At 43.0% G+C, this 21791-nt stretch overlaps 1 pseudogene across 1 annotated transcript in view; it reads right to left on the bottom strand.

The window, feature by feature from the left end:
- Positions 1 to 21791, bottom strand: part of LOC100736825 (coiled-coil domain-containing protein 3-like) — a 56924-nt pseudogene that overhangs the window by 21235 nt on the left and 13898 nt on the right. The window contains exon 3 of the transcript XR_014817598.1: positions 18697 to 18870. The product of XR_014817598.1 is annotated as a coiled-coil domain-containing protein 3-like (transcript). The remainder of the gene's footprint in view (positions 1 to 18696; positions 18871 to 21791) is intronic.

Below are 21791 nucleotides of genomic sequence, written 5' to 3'. Positions count from 1 at the left end.
GAATTAGAAAAAGAACAAACAAAACCAGGGGGATCCTGTCGTGGCTCAGCAGTAATGAACCTGAATAGTATCCATGAGGTCATGGGTTCAATCCCTGGCCTTGCTCATTGAGTTAAGGATCCAGTATTGCCATGAGCTGTGGTATAGTTGGCAGACACAGCTCAGATCCCACATTTCTGTGGCTATAGGCCAGCAGCCACATCCGCAATTAGACCCCTAGCCTAGTCACTTCCATATGCTGCAGGAGCTGCCCTAAAAAAAAAAAAAGAAAGAAAAACCCTAAAGTCAGCAGAAGAAAGAAAATCATAAAGATCCCAGAGGAAATTAATAGAGATTCAAAAACAATAGAAAAAAAACATCAGGGGAATTCCCGTCATGGCACAGTGGTTAATGAATCCGACTACGAACAATGAAGTTGCGGGTTCAGTCCCTGGCCTTGCTCAGTGGGTTAAGGATCTGGCGTTGCCGTGAGCTGTGGTGTAGGTTGCAGATATGGCTCGGATCCCGTGTTGCTGTGGCTCTGGCGTAGGCTGGTGCCTACAGCTCTGATTAGACCCCTAGCCTGGGAACCTCCATATGCCACGGGAGTGGCTCTAGAAAAGGAAAAAAAAAAAAATCAGTAAAATCAAAAGCTGGTTCTTTGAAAGGGTAAACAAAATTGAGGCTTCTCTGGCCAGACTCACCCAGAAAAAGGAAGAACCCAAATAGGCAAAATAAGAAATAAAAAAGGAGAAATCTCAACAGATGCTGCAGAAATACCAAAAAAAAAGGTTGGGAGAGAGAATAATATGAACAATTATATGCCAACAAATTTAACAACCCAGAAGAAATGCACAACCTTCTAGAGACATAAAACCCACCAAAACGGAATCAAGAAGAAACAGATCGGTGAACAGACTGATCACCAGAAATAAAATTGAATATATAATAAATAACACCCCTACAAACAAAAGTCTAGGACCAGATGGCTTCATAGGCAATTTCCACCAAACATGTCAAGATCTTAGACTCATCCTTCTTAAACTTTTCCAAAAGGCTGAAGAAGGAATAATCCCAAAGATATTCCATGAAGCCACTATCACCCTGATACCAAAACTAGATAAAGATACTACCAAAGAAGGAAATTACAGGCCAATATCTTTGATGAATATAGATGCAAAAATTCTCAACAAAATTTTATTCAACTGAATCCAACAACATATAAAAAATATCCTATACCATGACCAAGTGGAACCCCAGGACGTTCACGTTATCCCAGCAAGTGCTGGAAAGTGAAAGACTGGCTCTCACCATCTGAACCGCAAGGAGCTTCTGTTTCTAACCTCTTCCCTTGGCTGAGTCTGGCAGAAAAAAGGCCACTTAGATGTCACATCTCATAGTGTGAAATATGAAGAAAGAGATGACGGCCCCAATGCCAATTTGCAGCCCAGAAAGGGAGCCCGGAGCCTCTGGGCTCAGAAAACATACTCTGATTCTGACACATGGCAAATGCTGGGTATACAAACATAGGACATCTTTTCCTTCCTTTTCCTCTTTGTAAGACAAGAAAGACAGTCCCTTGATAGAGTGGAAGAATAAACCACTTATTTCTAAAAGTCCCCGGGGGCAAAGAGATCATCTGGAGGCTTTGAAAGCCTCAAACACAGGAAAGAAACCCAGCAGACAAAACTAGACTGGGCAAACTATTATGTTTAGAATGGATAAGCAATGAGGTCCTGATGTAGAGCACAGGGAACTCTATCCAATCTCTTGGGATAGGCCATGATGGAAGATAATGTAAGAAAAAGAATGTGCACATATGTATGACCGGGTCACTATGCTGGTGTAGCAGAAATTGACAACACTAAATCAACAATACTTTAATTTAAAAAAAATTTTTTAAAAAACTAGATAGGAATGAGCTTTTACAGACACCCCATGGGCCCATCTGCAACTCTAATCTCCTAGCAGAAAAAGCAATCTGTTTGTTCCCTGACTTGGGAAATACATGCCAGGACAACTGTATTGTGTCATTTCTCTGCCCACAAACATTCGAAGGCAACCAGAGCCCACCTGGAGGTGGTCCTCATTTACCTTCCTGATTTGACATCATTTCTCTTTCACAAGCACTAAATTATAGGCACCCTGACTAGTCTCACTGTTTCCTAAACATGCGCCAACTATCACTTCAGAGTTTTATTCCTGATGCTTCTCCACCTGGCATGTTCCTCCCCTGCCCCCCGACATTTAGCTGCTTAAATGGCCCCTCCTCCAAGGCCAGTCTCTGATGCAACCTTCACAAAGCCTTTCCCTGGGATTACATGTAATCCAAACTCTTTGGCCTTCCCCCGGTGCTCAGAACCTCCCTTTTTGCATTTATCTTACAGAGGCAAGAATTAAAACCCACTCTAAGTATAAGACACACATGGGTTCACCTTAGGGATACATCATGGTCATGCACAAACTTGTCTTCACCTCTCTGCTTGATGACAAGCTCTTTGAAGGCAACATCTGCGTCTGCCCGCTGGTCTCCATCGCTCAGCACCCTCGCTCCATGCCTGGAACTTGTTGGCTACTCCGTAAGCATTAGTCTATTAAGCTTTACAAGTGGACACTACTCTAAGCACACAGTCTGTGGATAACACCTCTGCCATAGGGATCTCTGCAAGTATCAATAAGGACCCTGAACTCAGCAATGAGCACAACCCCAGAGAACGGCTGCACTTTTCAAGGAGACCAAGAGAAAGTGGAATTTCCTCTCTTTGATAGATTTATGACACAGTAGGTCTGGTCTGTGATTCATTTATATGGGCTCAGTTTTGTTTTTTTTTTTTTTTTTTTTTTTTTTTTTTTTTTTTTTTTGTCTTTTTGCCATTTCTTGGGCTGCTCCCGCAGCATATGGAGGTTCCCAGGCTAGGGGTCTAATCGGAGCTGTAGCCGCCGGCCTGCGCCAGAGCCACAGCAACGCGGGATCCAAGCCGCGTCTGCGACCTATACCACAGCTCACAGCAATGCCCGGTCCTTAACCCACTGAGCGAGGCCAGGGATCGAACCTGCAACCTCATGGTTCCTAGTCAGATTCGTTAACCACTGCGCCACGATGGGAACTCCACTCCTGGGCTCAGTTTTGTACCTTGAAGGAGACTGGTTTCAGATACTACAGAACTGTCATCTTAATTTCTATGTGAGGCATCTGGAGTTATTAGCTTAGGCTATGCACATTACCAGCTGAAGCTCTTTCCAGGTTGTCAGAGCCCTTCCCAAAAGGCTTTATAGAAGTCAAAGAGCATTTGATTCTGTGTTTAAACTAACTCGCTATACAGGGTGACTTTGCAAAGACTTTAGAGCAGAAATTAGCTTGAAGGTTCTTCTGCTATGATTTCGGAAATCTTATGCCTGCAGATTGAGGTAGAAACCCTAGAATGCCTTCTGAAGTGAAAATTCGTTGCAAATACAGCATTTGTAACTATGTTGCTATGGAAGCCAACCTGTCCTGTTTCACTCAACCTAAGAATATCTAAACCCTAATGATCCTGAGAACAGGCTAAGTGGGACGGCCAGGTGTGACCTCCATAGGGGCCCTAGGGTAACATCCATTTTCCTGCTCTTAACCCACTGTGCCGCTCCATGTGTCTTTATAATGCCCCGATTCCTTCCACTGCCATTGTGGGGACACAGGTTTTCAAACTAGGGGATCCAGGCTGCAACTCTCCATCAGTGTGTATATGTGTGTATGTGTGAGACTCACTCACCAAAATACATCGTCAACATGGGTCTCCAGAGTTTGAGGGTCCATGGAGAAGAATGGGAGAGAATAGAGGGAGGAGCCAGAGATTTTCAAGGGAGACTTACAGGTCTGCAAAGTGGGAACCCAATGTGACAGTGGTGAGCAGCCCCTGGGTAACACGGAGCACAGGTGGAGAGGATGCAGTAAGCCACAAGTTCTAAATGCTTCTCTGTGCTGAAGTTGAGGGCACCACTCATACTGTTCAGGGGTGAAGGTGGGTTTGAGAGACAGGATCCTGGGAGGGCCCAATTGGGGAGAAACAAACGTAGGTCAGAGCAGCGGGTCTCCATCAGGAAGCCTGGCAGTGGGAAGGAGATTCCAGAAGGGGGAATAAGCAGCAAGGCTTGCAGAGATGCCTCAAGGTGCCAAGAAATCCCACCAGTGGGCAGGCTGTTTAAGGCCACCAAACCGGGGTGTCCTCTTTGCCTCTTTGGCTTATCTTCAATAACAAGGTACTGGTCCTAGTTAAAAAATCATCCAGATCTCCTTTCGCCTCTTTGATTGCCTTGGTGGTCCCCTGTTAATCAAGAATAATTTCCAGCCAAAAAAAACCCCACCAAAACCTCAAAATATTTTTCATACCATGGAAAAAAACTGAAAAAAAATTAATAATTTCAAAATTCAAACCTGTTGAATCACCTATTCCAAGGTTCCACATGCAGCCTATCAGCCAATGCTCTGACACGTGGCTGGAGGGCCTATGGGGAAGACAGTCCGATCACTCCTGGCATCCAGCTCACTTCTTTTTTTTCTTTTTTGTTGTCTTTTTGCCTTTTCTAGGGCCGCTCCTATGGCATATGGAGGTGTCCAGGCTAGGGGTCGAATCAGAGCTGTAGCCGATGGCTTACACCAGAGCCACAGCAACGCAGGGTCCGAGCCTCATCTGCGACCTACAGCACAGCTCACAGCAACACCAGGTCCTTAACCCACTGAGTAAGGCCAGGGATCAAACCCGCAACCTCATGGTTCCTAGTCGGATTCGTTAACCACTGAGCCACGATGGGAACTCCCAGCTCACTTCTTTTTTCTGGCACAGCTACCTATCCCAAAGGTAAATATACCTATGTACCTTATGTATAAACCATTTATACACATAAATGGTTTCAACCCTTGCTTGTGGAGTTGCACAGAATAAAGCCATTTCATATTCTCCAAGGTAGTATGCATGCCAAAGGTTTGTACTACACAGAATCATACCTTTTAAAGTCCTCGCCATCCCAGGGTAAACACTGCCAGCTCCCTGGACCATTTCTCACAATACATTTTTCAAGACCCCTCATGCTCTGAACTCCACATCTCAAGAAAAGTCTCTAATCCATCCATCCATCCTAATGTGGTGTCCAGATCTGAGCACTGTGCTTAAGGGGTGGTGTGAGTAGGACAGTTAAAGCCCAAACCTTGTGTATGAGGCAAGGAGGAGGAGGGAGGGAAAGAGCTGGAATTCCCATAAGGTCAGTTCACTAGGGCGGGATAGGCCTGAGGAGGCCTTACAAGGCTGTAGAAGGAGAATATGCAAGTGCTGTAGGGTGTTTGAGACGCTGTGCCCAAGAGAGTGGTTGAGTAGAAGTAGAGAAGGACAACTGGACACCTAGTGATGCCTCTGGAGTGCTGGACAGTGTCCCAGTTCTGGGTGAGGTCTATGACACTGGTTAGGGTGGAAACAGGTGAATAGTCAGGAGCAGAACCCAATACAAGAACATCAATGCTTGTATGGACTGGGAAACACAGTCCCAGTGTGACCACAGGCTGTTATTTGGTGATAACAGACTGGTCTCTACTTCATACACTGGGCTGTGTAACTGGTAGTGACCACCAAATTCTGAGCCTAAGAAACTGAGATAACCCTAAGCTCCAGTGGATGAGATGCTAATGCCATGTACTTAAAGCCATTGATATATTTCTCATGTAGGCCAAGAACTGTGGCTAAATGGAACCTAAGGATGGCAGTCAATGGTGGACTTAGAAGGAGGTCCAATAAAAGGATGGCAGGGTAGACATAGTGCCCTGCTCTAAGGTGCCTCATTCATGATGGAGTAGAATTGTGATCCAGGAGCACTCTTTACAAAGACTGTAATATGAATGATGCCTCCTGAAATTCTGCAAGCCCTACATGGTGAGGGCTTACTTTCTTTGCTCTGCATCCTGTTTTTCTATTAAGGTAGAAACAAAGATCAAATAACAGGTAAGACAAATAGAAAATGATAAATAGCAAGATGGTACATTCAAACAAACATTAAATATGAATGGACTAAACACCAACTAAAAGGACAGAGATCAAACTAGATACAAAAGCAAGACCCAATTACATGCTATTTATAAGAAATGGACTGTAAATTCACAGATACAACTAGTTGGAAAGTAAGAAGGATGGAGAAGACATATATGATGGAAACATGCAGCGTAAGAAAGCTAATGTTTCACAAGGATGGTTCAACTTACGCAAATCAATCAACATCATACACCACATTAACCAAAAAAAAAGTCAAAAATCATATGATCATCTCAATAGACGCAGAAAAAGCATTTGACAAAGTCCAACACCCATTCATGATCAAGACCCTTGCCAAAGTGGGTATAGAGAGAACATTCCTGAACATAATCAAAGCCATTTATGATAAACCCACAGCAAATATCATACTCAATGGGGAAAAACTGAAAGCTTTCTCACTCAAATCTGGAACAAGACAGGGATGCCCACTCTCACCACTGCTCTTCAACATAGTTTTGAAAGTCCTAGCCACAGCAATTAGACAAACAAAAGAAATAAAAGGCATCCATATAGGAAGACAAGAGATCAAACTGTCACTGTATGCAGACGACATGATACTATACATAGAAAACCCTAAGGACTCAACCCCAAAACTCCTTGAACTGATTCATAAATTCAGCAAAGTAGCAGGATATAAGATTAACATTCAGAAGTCAGTGGCATTTCTGTATACCAGCAATGAAACATCAGAAAAGGAATACAAAAATACGATACCTTTTAAAATTGCACCTCACAAAGTCAAATACCTTGGAATACACCTGACCAAGGAGGTGAAGGACCTATATGCCAAGAACTATAAAACTTTAATCAAAGAAATCAAAGAAGATGTAAAGAAATGGAAAGATATTCCATGTTCCTGGATTGGGAAAATCAATATTGTGAAAATGGCCATCCTACCCAGAGCAATCTACAGATTCAATGCAATCCCTATCAAATTACCCATGACATTTTTCACAGAACTAGAACAAACAATCCAAACATTTATATGGAACCACAAAAGACCCAGAATCGCCAAAGCAATCCTGAGAAACAAAAACCAAGCAGGAGGCATAACTCTCCCAGACTTCAAGAAATACCACAAAGCCACAGTCATCAAAACAGTGTGGTAGTGGTACCAAAACAGACAGACAGACCAATGGAACGGAATAGAGAACCCACTAATAAACCCAGACACCTATGGTCAATTAATCTTTGACAAGGGAGGCAAGAACATCAAATGGGAAAAAGAAAGTCTATTCAGCAAGCATTGCTGGGAAACCTGGACAGCTGCATGCAAAGCAATGAAACCAGAACACACCCTCACACCATGCACAAAAATAAACTCAAAATGGCTGAAAGACTTAAATATACGACAGGACACCATCAAACTCCTAGAAGAAAACATAGGCAAAACACTCTCTGACATCAACATCATGAAGATTTTCTCAGGTCAGTCTCCCAAAGCAATAGAAATTAGAGCAAAAATAAACCCATGGGACCTCATCAAACTGAAAAGCTTTTGCACAGCAAAGGAAACCCAAAAGAAAACAAAAAGACAACTTACAGAATGGGAGAAAATAGTGTCAAATGATGCAACTGACAAGGGCTTCATCTCTAGAATATATAAACAACTTACACAACCCAACAGCAAAAAAACCAATCAATCAATGGAAAAATGGGCAAAAGACCTGAATAGACATTTCTCCAAAGAAGATATACAGATGGCCTACAAACACATGAAAAAATGCTCAACATTGCTGATTATAAGAGAAATGCAAATCAAAACTACCATGAGATACCACCTCACACCAGTCAGAATGGCCATCATTCATAAATCCACAAATAACAAGTGCTGGAGGGGCTGCGGAGAAAAGGGAACCCTCCTGCACTGTTGGTGGGAATGTAAACTGGTACAGCCACTATGGAGAACGGTTTGGAGATACCTTAGAAATCTATACATAGAACTTCCATATGACCCTGCAATCCCACTCTTGGGCATCTATCCGGACAAAACTCTACTTAAAAGAGACACACGCACCCGCATGTTCATTGCAGCACTATTCACAATAGCCAGGACATGGAAACAACCCAAATGTCCATCGACAGATGATTGGATTCGGAAGATGTGGTCTATATACACAATGGAATACTACTCAGCCATAAAAAAGAATGACATAATGCCATTTGCAGCAACATGGATGGAACTAGAGAATCTCATCCTGAGTGAAATGAGCCAGAAAGACAAAGACCAATACCATATGATATCACTTATAACTGGAATCTAATATCCAGCACAAATGAACATCTCCTCAGAAAAGAAAATCATGGACTTGGAGAAGAGACTTGTGGCTGCCTGATGGGAGGGGGAGGGAGTGGGAGGGATCGGGAGCTTGGGCTTATCAGACACAACTTGGAATAGATTTACAAGGAGATCCTGCTGAATAGCATTGAGAACTTTGTCTAGATACTCATGTTGCAACAGAAAAAAAAGGGTGGGGGAAAAATGTAATTGTAATGTATACATGTAAGGATAACCTGACCCCCTTGCTGTACAGTGGGAAAATAAAAAAATTATAAAAAAAAAAAAAAAGCTAATGTGGCTATGGGTATCAGGCAAAGTAGACTTCAGCACATGGAACCTATTACTTGAGATAACAGAGGACATTTCATCTAGGGTCAATTCACCATGAAGACATTATAATCATAAATACTTTTACCCCTAAAAACAAAAAGCGCAGGAAGTACTATGGAAACATTTATTTAGCACTTGTGGGCATTAGAAAGATAACATATAGTGACTGCCCGCAAACAATGTCCATCTCTTGAAAACCAAGTATTTAAAGATTTACAGAGCTTTCAATATTAGCAACAAAGACAGACACTCCAACCTCCTGATCTTCCTATCACTGATGTAAGGTATGCTAGCTCCTATTTTCATTTCCCCACATAGAAAGGAGAAAATTATATATATATATATATATATATATATATATATATATATACATAATTTTTTTTTTGTCTTTTTAGGGCCACACCCGCATGCAGCACATGCAAATTCCCAGGCTAGAGATCCATCTGGAACTGTAGACACCAGCCTACACCAAACTCACAGCAACACTGGATCCTTAACCCACTGAGTGAGGCCAGGAATCAAACCTGCATACTGCTGAGCCATGACCGGAACTCCATTATCTTTTTAAAATAAGCTTGTTGTTATGGAAATTTCCAAACACACATTAGAGGGGGGCACAGTAAACTTGCACATGCCCATCACCACCCACCATCAACAATTCCCAGCATTCTGCCTGTCTTGTTCTATCTACCCAGTGGCCCTTCCCCAACTATTTTTTTTAAATAATGTATTTATTTAAATCCTAGGGGAGTTCCCATTGTGACTCAGTGGTTAACGAATCCGACTAGGAACCATGAGGTTGTGGGTTCAATCCCTGGCCTCACTCAGTGGGTTAAGCATCTGGCGTTGCCGTGATAATGTATTGTAGGCTGGCAGCTATAGCTCCGATTCGACCCCTAGCCTGGGAACCTCCATATGCCAAGGGAGCGGCCCTAGAAAAAAATTAACATTAAAATGAAAAAAAAATAAATAAATCCCAGGAAGTTTCCATTGTGGCGCAGCAGAAACAAATCCGACTAGTAGCCATGAGGACACGGGTTCGATCCCTGACCTCCCTGAGTGGGTCAGGGATCCAGTGTTGCTATGAGCTGTGGTGTAGGTCACAGATGCCTTGGATCCCACGTGGCTGTGGTTGTGGCTGGCAGTCACAGATGCCTTGGATCCCACGTGGCTGTGGTTGTGGCTGGCAGTTGCAGCTCTGATTTGGGAACTTCCATATGCCATGGGTGTGGCCCTAAAAAAAAAAAAAAAAAAAAGAAAGAAACCCCAGATATCATATCATCTAACCTATAAATACTTTTGTAAGATTCTATAGCAACTAAGAACTTTAAAAAAAAAAATCACCATGTCCCTATGACACTTAAATAATAATTCCTTTATATTAGCTAATACCCAGTACAACTGCTTCCCAGATGTTTTCCTTTTGTGTGTACAGTTTGTTCAAATCATGATTCAAATTAGGTCCTTATGTTGCATTTGGTTGTTTTATGTCCTGAGTCTCTTATGCGATAATAATCATCCTTTCTTCCTTTTTTTTGGCTGCATCTGTGGCATATGGAAGTTCCCAGGCTAGCAAGTGAACCAGAGCAATGCTGGATCCTTAAGCTGCTGCATCACCAGGCAACATTTTTTTTTTTTAAGCCACTGATTTTTTTTCTGAAAATTTTCTTAGGCATATTGAATTTCCTGATTAATTTTCTCTAGTGTGTAAAGTTTTAATTTTAAGCATTTGCAGTTCACTAATATTTTTAATAAAATCAATATTTTGTTTTTGTCTTTTCTATCTTATTAGGGTGGCACCCGCAGCATATGGAGGTTCCCAGTCTAGGGGTCTAATCAGAGCTGTTGCCGCCAGACTATGCCACAGCAATGCCAGATCTGAGCCATGTCTGTGACCTACCACAGCTCATGGCAATGCCAGATCCTTAACTCACTGGGAGAGGCCAGGATCGAACCTGCAACCTCATGGTTCCTAGTCGGATCTGTTTCCGCTGCACCACGACAGGAACTCCTAAAATCAATAGTCTTCAAATTTCTATCTTTTCTATTTTTAAAAATCTTTTTATTATAGTTGATTCACAGTGTTATGTCAATTTCTGCTATACAGCATTGTGACCCATACATTTATATATACATATTCTTTTTCTTATACCATCTTCTGTCATGTTTTACCCCCAAGAGACTGGACATAGTTCCCTGTGCTGTACAGTAGGACCCCATTGATAAGCCATTGTTTTTTTGTTTTTTTGTTTTGCCTTTTCTAAGGCCTGCTCCCACGGCATATGGAGGTTCCCAGGCTAGGGGTCTAATTGGAGCTACAGCTGCTGGCCTAGGCCACAGCCACTCGGGATCCAAGCTGCGTCTGCAAACTACACCACAGCTCATGGCAACGCCCAATCCTTAACCCACTGGGCAAGGCCAGGGATGGAACTCGAAACCTCATGGTTCCTAGTCGGATTCGTTAACCACTGCACCACGATGGAAACTCCCAAGCCATTGATTTCTTAACAGAAACTATGTCATTTATGCAAATGAATGACAAAAAGAGCTCTTTTTTAATGTTAAACAAAGGTCTCTTCTAAAGATGATTACCAACACATAAATTAATACCAATAATATAGAAGTTTAAGAGTGCATTCTCTAATGTACTTTTTCCAAAACACTTAAAAGACATTGCTTCTCATTGCCAAAGGAATTCGCTTAATCTATTATAAGCCAATCTGACCCCCAAAGCAGCTCACTGACTCTATTAGAATCATAAGGAGCACAGAGGTTTCAATTTCAAGTGAAATTCAACCTGCACTTCAGAAACATTAACTAGACCTATAGGTTCTATCTATCTCAAACTACATGCTCTAAAAGGTAACCAAAATGGCAGTTCCTGTCGTGGTGCAGCAGAAATGAATCTGCTTAGGAACCATGAGGTTGTGGGTTCAATCCCTGGCCTTGCTCAGTGGGTTAAGGATCTGGCGTTGCCGTGAGCTGAAGTGTAGGTAGGTCACAGATATGGCTCGGATCTGGCTTGGCTGTGGCTGTGGTGTAGGCCAGCGGCCATAACTCTGATTAGACCCCTAGCCTGGGAACCTCCATATGCCGTGGGTGTGGGGCTAAAAGGACAAAAGACAAAAAAAAAAAAAAAAGTAACTAAAATGGAGGAAAACTTCACAGGGCCCCTTGGGCTTAGGAGATGAATGCTGACAAGTCATAAGTAACTAATTCTTTTCTCACTTCAAGTTGCCCCAAAATGCGGTACATGTCACAGATGCGGCTTGGATCTAATGTTGCCATGGCTGTGGTATTGGTCTCAGCTGCAGCTCTGATTCAATCCCTAGCCTGGGAACGACTGTATACCGAAGGTGCCACTATAAAAAGAAAAAAAAGTGAAGGGACAGACAGGTCTGTATCACAGGGCAGTTGGTAAAGGAGCCTCTGTGACACATGCCCCAAAGGAAGCAAGACCAGCTTTGTAGGCACTGGTTGACCTCAACTGCAGGAGCGTGTGATGTTCATTTTATATATATATATTTATATTTATATATATATATTTTTTGTCTTTTTTTGTTGTTGTTGTTGTTGCTATTTCTTGGGCCGCTCCCGCGGCATATGGGGGTTCCCAGGCTAGGGGTTGAATCAGAGCTATAGCCACCAGCCTACGCCAGAGCCACAGCAACGCAGGATCCGAGCCGCGTCTGCAACCTACACCACAGCTCACGGCAACGCCAGATCGTTAACCCACTGAGCAAGGGCAGGGACCAAACCCGCAACCTCATGGTTCCTAGTCGGATTCGTTAACCACTGAGCCACAACGGAAACTCCATATATACATATATATTTTTTTGTCTTTTTGTCATTTCTTGGGCCGCTCCTGTGGCATATGGAGGTTCCCAGGCTAGGGGTCGAATCAGAGCTGTAGCCACCAGCTGTAGCCACAGGCCTACGCCAGAGCCACAGCAACGTGGGATTCAAGCCTCGTCTGCAACCTACACCACAGCTCACGGCAACGCCAGATCCTTAACCCACTGAGTGAGGCCAGGGATCGAACCTGCAACCTCATGGTTCTTAGTTGGATTCGTTAACCACTGCACCACAACAGGAACTCCTCATTTTATAGTTTAACTTGACCAGGCAGGCTGAGGGATGCCCAGAGAGCATTTCCAGGTATGACTTTGAGGGTGTTTCTGGACAAGATCAGCACTGGTAGAAGATCACCCTCCCCAGTGGGGGAGGGCATCAGCCAATCCCTTGAGGGCCTGAGGAGAACAACGAGGTGGGGGAAGGGCAAATTCTCGCTGCCTGAGCAGGACAGCATCTTCTCCTGCCCCCAGACAGCGACTTTGTGGTTCTTGGGCCTTTGGACTCAGACAGGGACTTGCACCACGGGGCCCCTAGTTCTAGGCCTTTGGCCTTGGACCGGAACTACCCCACTCTCTTTCCTGGACCACCAGCTTACAGGCTGTGTGAGCCAATCCCTCATGAGAAGTTTTCTGTTTTTCTAGATTTATCCTCTTAGTTCTGTTTCTCCAACCAATACAGTGAGGATCCAGGCTACCTGGGCCCATCAGACTCCTGCTCAGAAGCGCAACAGGAGAATGTTGCCTAAACAGAAGCCCTGCCCAGCTCTGGGTTTTACCTCTGCGCCCCTGTCATGTTAGAAAAAATACTCAACTAGGAGTTTACCTCATAGCTCAGCAGAAACAAACCCAACTAGGATGTATGAGGATGTGGGTTGGAGCCCTGGCTTCGCTCATCGGGTTGGGGAGCTGGTGTTGCTACGAGCTGTGGTGTAGGTCACAGATGCAGTTTGGATCTGGCGTTGCTGAGGCTGTGGTGTAGGCCAGCAGCAGCTACAGCTGAGATTTGACCCCTAGCCTGGGAACCTCCATATGCCACGTACGCCACCCTAAAAAGCAAAAAAAAAAAAGAAAAAGAAAAAATACTCATCCTGCCTTGGCCTCTTCATAAGGTCACTAAAATTGCGGTGCACAAGCTGCAAGGGACTCTGACGAAGGACTAACACACACACAGAGCTGTGAGCACAAGATGAGATGAAGGCCCTCTTCGATGGCTCTGTTGTTTTCCCTGGGAAGCCCAGTCCTGGCACTGATAGAGGATACCCACATACTAGTTAGACCAATGGGGCATGCAGCCCACTCTGCCCCTCTCTGCCATGGACCCTCTCCATCACCGTCCATCAAATGCCACTGATCACACAGTGACACCCTCACCCCTCACCCCCTCTCCACTGGTCCAAAGACCATGTCTCAAGACTGATCCCATCAAGGCAATCGAGCACCACTTTATCCTAAGCTGGTGGCCATTACCTCTTGTGGCTGTTTCATTATATATAAAAGGAAAATACTGATGCCAGTCTGACAGAATTGGGGATCACATCATGCATGAATATGTATATGGAAGATCTTTGTCAAATAAAAAATGCTATACAAAAGCAAACTAAGAAATCAAAGTGGCAGGGGTAAGGCTGTCTGCAGGGTGCAATAAGGGAAAAGCCAGAATGTGAAAGAAGTTTCTGTGTTTGGTCTGGCCACTGAAATTTTTTGTAATGAGTAGACGAGAAGTGAAGTGAAATAGAAAGCACCCTGCAAACATAAGCAAAACAGTCTCTGACATAAATTGTACCAATGTTTTCTTAGGTCAGTCTCCAAAGGTAATAGAAATAAAAGCAAAAATAAAAATGTGGGACCTAATTAAATTTATAAGTTTTTGCACAGTAAAGGGAACCCTAAAGCAAATGAAAAGACAACCTCTGGACTGGGAGAAAATATTTGCAAATGATGGAACCGACAAGGGATTAATTTCCAAGATATAAAAACAGCTCATACAATTCAATACCAAAAAAGCTAAACAACCCAATCGAAAAGTGGGCAGAAGACCTAAATAGACATTTCTCCAAAGAAGAAATACATATCAACAGTCATATGAACAGTGCTTAAGTATTAGAGAAATGCAAATCAAAATGAAAATCAGGTATCACCTCACTCCAGTCAGAATGACCATCATCAAAAAGTCTATCAGTAGGAGTTCCCTGGTAGCCTAGTGGTTAAGGACTCAGAATTTTCACTGCTGTGGCTCAGGTTACTGCTGTGACCCGGTTTGATTCCTGGGCCTGGAAACTTTCCCATGCCACGGACACAGCCAAATAGAAAATAAAAGAAATTTCTACAAATAAATGTTGGAGAGGTTGTGGAGAAAAGAGAATGTGGAGTTCCCGTCGTGGCGCAGTGGTTAACGAATCCGACTAGGAACCATGAGGTTGCGGGTTTGGTCCCTGCCCTTGCTCAGTGGGTTAACGATCCGGCGTTGCCGTGAGCTGTGGTATAGGTCGCAGACGCGGCTCGGATCCTGCGTTGCTGTGGCTCTGGCGTAGGCCGGTGGCTACAGCTCCGATTCAACCCCTGGCCTGGGACTCTCCATATGCCGCGGTAGCAGCCCAAGAAATAGCAACAACAACAACAACAAAAAAGACAAAAAAAGACAAAAAAAAAAAAAAAGAGAGAATGTAATTGGAGGAGCAACTACGGAAAGCAGTATGGAGGTTCCTTAAAAGGCTAAAAATACAGTTGCCATGTGATCCAGAAATCCCACTCCTGGGCACACTGAGACAAACACATAACTTATATACCTCTATGTTCACAGCAGCACTATTCACAATAGCCAAGACATGGAAAAACCTCAATGTCCATCCACAAATGAATACATAAAGAATACGTGGGATATACATAATGGAATACTATGCAGCCATAAGAATGAAATGATGCCATGTCCAACAACATGGATGGACCTGAAGATTATTATACTAAATGAAGTTAAGTCAAAGACAAATACCATGTGATATCACTTACATGTGGAATCTATCACACAAATGAACTTACCTATGAAACAGACTCACAAATATAGAGAACAGATTTGTGATGGCCAGGGGAAGGGAGTTGGGAGAGGGATGGAATGGGACTGTGATTAGCAGATGCAACTAGTATATATAAGGTGGATAAACAACAAGGTCCTGCTGTCTAGCACAGGGAACTATATTCAATATCCTGGGATAAACCATAGTGGAAAAGAAGATGAAAAAAATATATATAACTGAATTGCTTTGCTGTAAAGGGGAAATTAACACAACATTGTAAATCAACAACACTCGAATAAAATAAAATTAAAAAAAAATGTTGACCTGTAACAGTTCCTCTGATCTCTCCTAAGACTGAGCACCCACCACCATAGGAAAAACAGGCTGCTTTTGATGTAACCTGATGCATTTATCCCAGGTAGGAGAGAAAATAGGATGCTCACCTTTATACAGAAAAGGCAGAGAATTTTAAGCCTTCTTTTTTAAAAAAAAGTAATTGTCAGTAACTGTTTCCCTCACTCTGATAATCTTCAATTCACAATTACTTTGATCACTGCAGAGGAAGTAAAAATTTCTCAAGCAGCATCAAAAATAGAACTCTAAAATTTACCAAAAAGCCAATTTAGTTTTAAACTTAAATCCTCTAACTAGAAAATTTAACTTATCTCTGATATGCTACCTTTTTTTAAAAAAAAATTATACTTGATTTACAATATTCTGTCAATTTCTCCTGTATAGCAAAGTGACCCAGCTATATATATATATATATATATATATATATATATATATGTATATACACACACATACACACATTCTTTTTCTCATATTATCCTGATATGCTACCTTTCAAAGTGGTCAGGGATTAAAAATGGAAGGAGCCAAGGTGTTGACAAGTGCAAAGTCCATCAGCACCAACACCTAGATGCGGCTATGCAGCAGCTCAGCAATCTGCAAGAATGAATTTTCCTCCCTAAAGCTTTTGACTCTTGGAGAAACACAGCACACCCACCTATTGTTATCTAAGTCTTGGCCAGGGTGATGAAAGGGAAAAAGAATTCTCCTCCAGATCAACATCTGACCACCAGAAACAGAACTGCTGCCTTCACGTTGAAACAATTCTCGGGAGTTCCTGTCATGGCTCAGTGGTTAATCCAATTAGGAACCATGAGGTTGCAGGTTTGATCCCTGGCCTTGCTCAGTGGGTTAACGATCTGGCATTGCCGTGAGCTGTGGTGTAGGTTGCAGACTCAGCTCGGATCCCGCATTGCTGTGGCTCTGGTATAGGCTGGTAGCTACAGCTCCTATTAGACCCCTGGCCTGGGAACCTCCATATGCCTTGGGAGTGTCCCTAGAGATGGCAAAAAGACAAAAAAAAAAAAAAAAAGAAAGAAAAGAAAAGAAAAAAAAAGGAAACAACTCTCCATGATCCTATTTTTCCATTTTTTTCTAACAATGGAAAACCTAATTGCAGGGAAATATTAATAGCTTCATTATGTGACCAGTTATATTGCTCAAGGGTTTGGGGGCTAAGCCAAAGGTATTTTTGGAACCACATCTGATCTCTTGATACAAGTCTGTTGCTACCAAGGATTTAGTAATACACACAAACCCCTACAAAATGGAGACCCAAAGGACCAACGCTAAACAGATTTTATCTGGAACATGCTAAGGTCTGACCTAGGCCAGGGATACTCAGGCTTACACTTGGTAGGTCCAGTTCAATACGGAATGGGTGCCAGTACAGATTAAGAGTGGAAAACAAGAAAAACCAAACAGGTGCTTAGGACCATGTTGAGAGCAGGAGTTGCCGTTGTGGCTCAGCCGTTAACGAACCCGACTAATATCCATGAGGATGAAGGTTTGATTCCTAGTTTTGCTCAGTGGGTTAAGGATCCGGTATTGCTATGAGCTGTGGTGTAGGTCACAGACGCAGCTCAGATCCCGTGTTGCTGTGGCTGTGGTGTAGGCCAGCAACTACAGTCCTAAATCGACCCTTGGCCTGGGAACCACACAAAGGACAAGCACTCAGATTGTTCTGACAAACAATGGAGAAGGAGTTAGACGCATCCATATCTGTTGGTAGGGTGGCCCTAAAGAAGGAACCCTTGGTAATGTCTGGGAAGTCAGCATCAATGATTTTCCTGCACATCCTGCAACAGTTTCTCTGCAAAGAACATGATAATGGCCTCCTGGTGTCAAGGAGCCCCGGGTAGATGAGGAGGTTTGCAAGAACAAGGCTGCTACCCTAGGCCAACCTACCAGACCAAAGAAAGACACCTCCCTCAAAGCCATCATATATGAATGGAAAGAAGGAAGCTCCTAATATGGTTCATTAATCCCTAAAAAAGTCCTTGTCCCTGGAGACACCCACATCCCCACATCAGAACTCTCTCCAGCAGTCTGGCACAAGGCCCTAAAAACATCTCAGATGAGGGACAGGATGCAGTGGGCCACTGCTTCGCCTGAACTGGTCCCACAGTCATCCTAGCTCAGTTGTGGCAATGCATCTGCCTTGGTAAAAGTGACAGTCTTTAAAATGTCCCTGTAACTGTGACATCTGCCCCAGATTAAAAGATCTCTCTTATACATTCATGGCCCAAATTATCTTGATGCCTATGTTCTACAACTAGCTTGGTTTCCAGTACCTACATATTAATAACTGTAGATAAGAATCATAGAAGTGTTAGCAATGACCATTTTTTCCATTTTATTTCCTTGAGGACTTTTTCTTTCCTCTTAGAAAATTCCTTAGAGCCCTATGCTATCAGTAACAGTAGTAGCAGTCCTAGTAATGACAGCAGACAAGATAACTCACACCTATTGACTCTTGCTCTGTCAAGCGCTATGCTGAGGGCTTTACACATTTACTCTTCTGACACAGTTAAATCCTACTGCATCAGTCCTATGGTGTAGATGCTACTATTGTTTCCACTTTAGAGAAGAGGAAACTGAGGCACAGCATGCCAACCTTCATTGCATCTTGTTTCCCCACTTTGTGAGGAACCCTAAAGCCTCAGGAATCCAAAGTTTATGAGCAGTGTTTGTTAACTGCTGGAAGGCAGGCAGGGAATACTCTTAGGTCTGGGCTTCCAGCAGAGTGCACTTGATGTTCTTGGTCACAAAATTCATACAAGATGTACCTATTCTATTATTTTGCCATGGCTCTGGGTATAGCCAAGTCTTACCTATTTTCTTCTTGGATCTCCCAGTCACTGGAAAAAGTCACCAGTTGCTGCCCTTGGGAACGATTTGAAAACTGGAACGAGCTAGAAAACCTTCTTCTGTTCTCTTGAGTGTCTCAGAAGATGGCACCTTGGAAATTAACTCCATGAGGTAAGAGGTTATAATTTTCATCCATCCTAATGAGAAAGAGGATAAAAGCAGAGCTGTTGACTGGACACCCATGGGGGTACCATCTTGAAACAAGAGTCAGTAAAAGACTGTGCCAGTGTTGCCAATTATACTACACTGTCTCCCTTGGCTCTCATTATCTCTAATTGTTTCTCTGCCTCATACTGCTTGAGTCTATCCTTAAGGTTTTCCAAAAGATGAATTGGGTAACAGGTGAGTATGTGCATCTGTCCGTGTTTGTCTATTTGTGTATCTCCCAAGCGGCCTACCTTCTTACAGAGTATTCCTTGTTTCTTGGTGGAAGGATGGCCACTTGTACTCACCCAGGTTCAAGTCCTACCATTACTACTTATTGTCTGTTGGACAGAAAACAATTTTGTTTGTTTTGCTTTTGAGGGAGACACTGAAAGTCCAATTTGTCCACAAATACATGCCCTTAGGACTTCCTGCCATGGTGCAGCAGAAATGAATCCGACTAGGAACCATGAGGTTGTGGGTTCAATCCCTGGCCTTGCTCAGTGGGTTAAGGATCTGGCATTGCCATGAGCTGTGGTGTAGGTTGCACATGTGGCTCAGATCCTGCGTTGCTGTGGCTCTGGCACAGGCCAGCAGCTATAGGTCCAATTCAACCCCTAGCCTGGGAACCTCCATATGCTGCAAATATGGCCCTAAAAAGCAAAAAAATAAAATAAAAATACATGCCCTTAAACTGTTACCACATCCTACCTTCAGAGATAATGTTTTTTTTTTTTTTTTTTTTTGCTTTTTAGGGCTGCACTTGTGGCATATCAAAGTTCCCAGGTTAGGGGTCTAATCAGAACAGTAGCCACTGGCCTATGCCACAGCCACAGCAACACCATATCGAGCCACATCTGTGACCTACACCACAGCTCATGGCAACACTGGATCCCCAACACACAGAGCGAGGCCAGGGATTGAACCAACATCCTCAAGAATACTAGTTGGATTCATTTCCGCTGCACTACAACAGCAATTCCAGGAAACGCATTTCTTAAATTCTCTAAGCTTTAGTATTATAATCAATAAAAAGAGGATGACAATAGCACTTCACTTTTTAATTAAAAATATGTTATTGTCATTCATTTACAATGTTGTATCAGTTTCAGGCATACAGCAAAGAAAGATTCAGGTATATAGCCAAGTGTGTATGTATATATACATATATATTCTTTTTCATCTTCTTTTCCATTTTAGGTTATAAGATACTGGATATAGTCCCTTGTGCTATATAGTAGGCCCTTGTTGTTTATTTTATATATAGTAGTGTGTATGTGTTAACCCAAACCCCTAATTTATCCCTCCCATTTCCCTTTTGGTAACCATAAGTTTGTTTCCTGTGTCTGTGAGTCTTATTTCTATTCATAAATAATTCATTTATATCCCTTTTTAAATTTTTTATTTTTTTTGCTTTTTAGGGCTGTGTTTGCGGCATATGAAAGTTCCCAGGCTAGGGGTTGAATAGGAGCTACAGCTGCCAGCCTACACCACAGCCACAGCAACACAAGATCCAAGCCTACATCTGGGACCTACACCACAGCTCACGACAACGCCAGATCCTTAACCCTCTGAGCAAGGCCAGGGATTGAACCTGCACTCTCACAGATACTAGTAGGGTTTGTTACCGCTGAGCCATGATGGGAACTCAGAAGACCATTTCTAAACAGACACATTGAGAAGTGCCCTTTGCTTATTCCTGGCATTTTCTCTTACATATTTTTAAATTACATACAACAAAATTCTGTTTCAGTCAACTGGCTCTTTTTTCTTTGGAAAATAAAGTTTTATTATTGAGTAGTTTTATGTCTGGGTTCCCAGTATTTTCTCTAAATAGAAGCATGAAAAATCCGAGTTAAGTTTTTCTTCATCAAGAGGGTACTGCCTCACTCCTTAATGACTTTATTTAGAAACTGCACTTCTCAGCAATTTTTTTAAAATTCAGCTTAATCTGGAGTTCCCTTCATGGTGCAGTGGTTAACGAATCCGACTAGGAACAATGAGGTTGCGGGTTCGGTCCCTGCCCTTGCTCAGTGGGTTAACGATCCGGCATTGCCGTGAGCGTGGTGTAGGTTGCAGATGCGGCTGGGATCCCGAGCTGCTGTGGCTCTGGCGTAGGCCGGGGGCTACAGCTCCGATTAGATCCCTAGCCTGGGAATCTCCATATGCCGCAGGAGCGGCCCAAGAAATAGCAAAAAGACAAAAAAAAAAAAAAAAAAAAAAAAAAAATTCAGCTTAGTCTAAACTACCCAAGCCAACATGCAGCACGCCACGTATTCAAAACTTAGGTATTCTGGGTTCAGTAAGGAAAACATGTTGCCATGAGCTTACGACAGCCCACTGTGGAAATTACTACTTTCTTTCTCAGTGACATAATATCTCAAGAACTAAAAGCAGGTCTGCAGACCAAGGTCATGGTCATTCCAAATATCCTCAATGCTACCTTATGGACGAGGGCAACTGGACCTATCACTCATCACAACTGTGGATTCATTCACTCACTATCTTGACAGGTAAGATTCCATTCTGAGGTTCCTCTATCTGTATCAATCTCCCCTTCGACTGGAGACAACCATTGCATTTAGGGTTCCACCTGCTGCTTTTTATTTCAAACTTCAGTTGAATCCTTTCCCAGGATTCTTATCCCCTGGCATTTCATCATGGCCACAGGCCAACTTTCATGGATCTGCATGAGATGCCAGGAGTCTCCAATCAAAGAGAGCCTCTGACCTAAATCACCTCCATAGTCTTCAAAGCCCGTGTCCCAGGGTCTTACCAGCCCAGACCCTACGACCCCCAAAGGCCCTTTCTCCATATATCTTTGCTATTGGAAAAGCCTGGCCCTGAGGTCTGCACGCAGGTGATATGAGCTAAAAAGAGTGAAACAAGAGGGCAGCTGAGCTGCATTTCACGT

Source organism: Sus scrofa, chromosome 10 (genome assembly GCF_054392235.1).
Source record: "Sus scrofa isolate SSC_HxYL_T2T_F1_AM1 chromosome 10, Sscrofa_HxYL_maternal_Yorkshire_Landrace_v2.0, whole genome shotgun sequence".
Lineage (NCBI taxonomy): Eukaryota > Metazoa > Chordata > Mammalia > Artiodactyla > Suidae > Sus > Sus scrofa.
The sequence above is the reverse complement of the archived record's forward strand: the minus strand, read 5'-3'. Positions and strand labels throughout refer to the sequence as shown.